Here is a 5,560-nt window from a genome sequence, read left to right on the forward strand (position 1 = left end):
TCCTCCGGCTGGTTTACAGGTGTAGAGTTACAGTCAATCACATCATTTTACAATATACTTTCGAACATAAATTCAGGAGGCCGTAGTCTAGCTTCAGGAATAGCTAGAAATTTATGGAAATTTTTGTCGTAATATTCGACAAGGATTTTTGTAAATCCAATTTATAGTTGCTAAACTTTAAAATGTGTCCTAAACATTTTTGATGGTGCTGAATCCATTCTCACCATCAAAAACACCATTCAAACACTACTTTTACAAGATTTTTTGAATTTTTTTCCCAGATTCCGACAATTCTTCCGGCTCGGTAGACGACTCCCCTTAGGAGTGCCAATGCCAGATCCAATTCTTGTTATATATAGATGTGACGAGCCTGCCGAGTACCTCATTCATTGTGGGTGGCTAATTTGCTAGCAATGGCGAATTTGTTGTATTCTGAGCGGCCAGTGCTGGAATGTGCTGAGTTTTGCATAAAATTTTCCTTTCCTATCCTACTTGCATTGGCGGTGTCATGCGCATTCTTGTTCCAAGTGAGAAGTTGCCACCGGGGCAGTTTCTGTAAGGCCTCCGAGTTACGGTGTGACGGGCGACGGCAAGTTATTGTGCACGAGGGCGCGAGCGGACACGACGAAACCTTGCATGACGATGCGACGATAACATGAACACTTATGCGACTAAGTGTTGAGCGTGAGCTTTATATGCGAAGTAAGAAAGTATGAAAGCCGACTTGTAAATAATACATATGGGCATGTGTTATGAGTGGTTGTGGGGTCAGCCATGGGGCTGCACACCCCATGTAAACCCACGTTGAATATGGTATAAGTATGTGGAGCTTGAGCTCATTTAAAAACCATCGAATCTCATTCACTTATACGCATAAGAGGGGTAAAGATCTGCGCAAGAGGAAGAAGAGCTGCGCACATCTCATGCGCATGCTAGTTAAGGTGTAGATTTGGGTTTTCTTATGCCGGTTGGAGTGTAGGCAAGCGTGCCGAGGTTCGGGTTGTATGTGCAGGACTTGGTAGAGAGAATAAGTGGCTCGGATGAGCACTTCTCTTTGTGCAAGGGTGCACATGATTGTAAAAGGCTGTTCTATGCCTTGGTTGTAAAATATTTTAAGTATAGACTTCGAGTTTTGCCAAGTATACTTGATGATTGTATTATTGAAAAACTAATATAATATATTGTTGGGCAGACTCACATTACGGGGAGTTTCCCCTCCCCTTTATACTTGTTGCAATTGTTGTTGTTCTTGGTATAATTGCATGATGATAATGAATGAGTATGGGCTTCACTAAGTATAAAGGATAATTGCATTTTACTTAGTTGCGAAACACAAGCTAAGTATGTTAATGTGAAAGTAGGCGTAGTCGACGAATGTTAGTATTGGTGAAAAGAAAGCGTTCGGTGGTGCCGCACCTTGCTACAAGCGGCTGGAAGACTACCGCAGGTGTAGGGGCGTGACAGTTTCCGTTGCCGATCTTTGGAAACCTACACCTCCTGCTCGGCCACCTTCCACACCAAGCCCTAGCAACTCTCTCTCTCAAATGCGGGCCTCTCATGTCTCTGCGCCTGGGGTCCTCTGCACTCACCCTAGTCGTCTCCTCCGCAGATATGGCCAAGGAATTTCTCAAGAATAATGATCGCCTTTTCGCTGGAAGACCTAAATCCATGGCTGCTAAGTATTTGTCGTATAATTTCTCTAACGTGGGCTATGCTCCGTATGGTCCTTACTGGAGAAAAATGCGTAAGATCTGCGTTTTACAGTTTCTCAGCTCCAAACGCTTGGAGTCCTTCCGCTTCATAAGAGAAGAGGAAGTGTCGGCTATGATTCGTTCTATTATTGCAGAAGCGAGGGCTCTCATGTTCCCGTAAGCATTAGCAAAGCTGTGTCAACACTTGCGACTTCCATTATCTGCAGGATGGCCTTCGGCAGAAAGTATTCGGACCAACGGTCAACTGGGAGCATCAAATAAAGTTTTCTTTTAGCCGGTACTTTCAATATCGCAGATTATATACCATACTTGGCGTGGCTGGATTTGCAAGGTTTGGGACGGCGATTTAAGAGAATACACAAGACGGTAGACCATTTCTTTAACAATGTGCTAGAGGAACACGTTGCGCGGAATGACCCAACGTCACCCCTGATCTTGTGGATGTTTTGCGGAGTTGTCTATAATGCGACTTTTTGAGATTCCGGTGACGGAATCCGGCGGAAGAAATTGAGATGAAATCATGATTTGTTGCAGTTAAAATGGTTTTTTAACTGCATATTCGGATTCAGCACCCTGAAAAACCCCTGGGACGCTTTCATTGTGCAAAAACTAGTTATCAAACTTCGATTTCAATAAATTACTGCCAGATTTTCACCAGAAAAAATCGCCAGAAAGGCTTTCAAAAAGTCGCGTTAAAGACTACGGCATGTTTTGTTTGCAATCTGTGCAGATAATGATAAGGAATTCCAAATTAAACGAAAACATATGAAAGGCGTCATTGCTGTACGTCAAATGTTTTTTCACAATAAAACATTCAATTTCAATGACTTTTAAAAAGTAGAGATTGGTGTACGTTGTCTCTGCAGGATATGTTCATCGCGGGAATGGACACGTCATCGATTGCGATAGAGTGGGGAATGTCCGAAGTGCTGAGAAACCCGCCATGGCTGAAGAACCTTCAGGAGGAGCTTGAACGCGTGGTTGGAATGGAGCGTATGGTACAAGAATATGATCTGCCTTGTCTCGTTAATTTACAAGCTGTGGTGAAAGAAACGCTTAGATTCCACCCACCACGGCCTCTTGCCATTCTCCATTTATCTTTGGAGGATTGCAGTGTATCAGGCTATGAAATCCCTGGTGGCACTTGCGTTCTGCTCAACCTTTGGGCGATTGGGAGGAATCCAAAGTCATGGGAGGATGCAGAAAGTTTCAAGCGAGAGAGGTTCATGCAGGAAAAAACTGGGACGGAAGAGGTGGATGTAAATGTTCAGAACTTTGAGTGGATTCCATTTGGAGCGGGACGGAGAGGATGCCCTGGACAACAATTGGGAATGCTGGTTGTAGAGTTTGGGATGTGGCAGCTGTTGCACTGTTTCAACTGGAGGCTCCCGGGGAAGATGAATGGGCAGGAGTTGGATATGAGTGAAAGGTTTAATGGACTGACATTGCCCCGGGCTTATGAACTCGTGGCTGTTCCAAATCCTCGACTCTCTGTACTCTGATTTTATGTTGACATTCCGAACGGTCTTCCTTGGTTTCAATAAAATAGACACATGTTTATCGTGTTTGGTTTAGGTTAATGTAGTGTTGAAATAATAGATCTCTCAAAGCCACGCATGTTTTCGGACCTAAAACATGGGAGGACCTGGTCTTTTGCTCTGGCCTTGCTGAGAAAACTAAGTATCATGGTTGTATTGAGGAGGCTTAAGTTATTGCGAAGGTTTTGCATTTTCACTACCGGAAGTTTAGAGAATCAATTGAGATTGAAAAAAGACCAAACAATCTCAATAGACATAACTGGTGGAAGATCAACTGTTGTTGGATCCCTCCCCTCTCCTCCTAGTTGGTTTTTTTCCCATCTTCTTACCAGTCTTTTGAGTTTATTAGAATGATTTGAGTTTTATTTAATAGGCTCTATTAATAAGTTATACAATATTAATACCAAGAAGAACATTACTATTATTAACTATTAAATAAGAATATTATAATAATTAAAGTTATAATATCAATGTCAAAGTTTTAGGAGTTATAAGTCCATAATTTTTGTTTTTGTCCTACTAGTCTTTTTATAATTTTCCATCAGTTCCTTTCCCTTAGATTTATTTGATGACCCCTTTTATGATTATCATAATCGGATTATAAATGATTATTAATTTAAAATTTATTAGCTAAATTAAATATACATGTTTAATTATTGGGCTCCACTAATAGGTTATACAATCCATTAGTAACATTAGGATAATACTATTACTAACTATTAGATAATAATAATATAATTTTAAATCTATAATATTAATATTACAATTATAGTGATATTACGGTAATAGATACACACTATTATTAATATTAATCACTATTAAACATTTTAACTTAAATATAGTAACTTTTTACTTATTTATTAACATTCCTATAACTATTCTTAATATAAGTTAGTTAAGCATTATAATATTAAAATGAAATATTCATAAAATCATTAATTTAACATTCAGAACCTAAAATATATTTTAATAATATATACATATTTGTCTATGTCTTTATCCCTTAGTCCATGTCTAGTCTAATTGTCTAGTCAAAGTTAGCTGTTACTAAGTCAAATATAATCATCAGTGGCTTGTAGCTATTTCCTAGTCAATCTTAGCTGTTGGAAGATTTGTTCTCCCTATTAAAATAGCTGTTGGAAGATTTGTTCTCCCTATTAAAATGCAGCCATGATCTGATTCTTCAACTTGTTGAACCACACTCTCGTTAATTCGAAACATGTGGACAAATATTTTATAATGTGATTTACGCAGAAATTTTTTTCATACTTAATATGGATCACAGAAGCCTCATTCCAACAAATAATTATAATAATATTTAAACTAAAATTTCACTGAACTTTAACCATAATCATAATAATATCCTCCTTAAAAGACAATTCCATTAATATATAATCATTGTAAAATCAATTATAGTTGTAACATTGAGCTTTAAATGGTGATGATTCTTCTCCATGAAGCATCAAAGATTGAAGTTCAATGGCTAATTTATTGGGTAATGGAGTTCTTAACAAATTTTCACATGCTACATGAATTAAGCATTAAATGTTTGTGATTATCCATTAATCTATCTCTCAAACTTCCAAACGCATAATAATTATTAACTAATAAATGAGCATTGAATTATTAAGAGCATTGATATGATAGGAATTTATTTTTCATTTTACTTTCATGATTGAATAAGTATGCATTTAAGATTAGATTTTAATTTAATATCCTTTAAAAATTAGGTGTTACTTTATTCTTTTGCGCTTATCCACTTGAAATGGTGATGAATTATTTCCTTCAATCTAAATGATTACACTTTTATGGAAGTTGCGGGTCTATAATATCGGAAAATTGATCATTTAAATTCAATGAGAAATAAGGAATTGACTTTAGAGAATTATGTCTTCAATGTTTTAGCACTCATGTCTTCAATGTTTTAGTTTTTATGGAAGAAAGTCTCTTAGACAATGAACTAGCCAGGAAGAAGCATTGACGTCCCAAAAGGAATGATAATGTGAATGGAGATATGTATAATGATGAGACTCAGAGATCTAGATCAAGACCATGCCCAATATCAATGCTATAATTGAGAGAAAGATTGATATTCTAATGCAAGATGTTGCTAAAATCAAACCAGAGCTATTAAAATGGAAATGTTCCAAACAAGTAAGCTAAAGTTTGTGCCCCATTGAGGGTCTAGTTTACATAAACAATTGAAAATTATTTGTTTTTAGCTTATTATTATGATTATATATCATCTTTAAATTGTTTGGCTACTACTTAACTTAATATTTCCTTTACTTTAGTTGAAATGTATGTACC

The 5,560-nt window shown here is 37.2% G+C and overlaps 1 pseudogene; it reads left to right on the top strand.

Moving 5' to 3' along the window:
- Window positions 1-413: 413 nt before the first annotated feature.
- Window positions 414-3,214, top strand: LOC149233205 (cytochrome P450 71AU50-like; annotated as a pseudogene).
- The last annotated feature ends 2,346 nt before the right edge of the window (window positions 3,215-5,560 follow it).

This window comes from Pinus tabuliformis, chromosome J (assembly GCF_031772625.1).
Source record: "Pinus tabuliformis cultivar Carrire ecotype Pingquan chromosome J, CPIR1, whole genome shotgun sequence".
In the NCBI taxonomy this organism is placed as follows: domain Eukaryota; kingdom Viridiplantae; phylum Streptophyta; class Pinopsida; order Pinales; family Pinaceae; genus Pinus; species Pinus tabuliformis.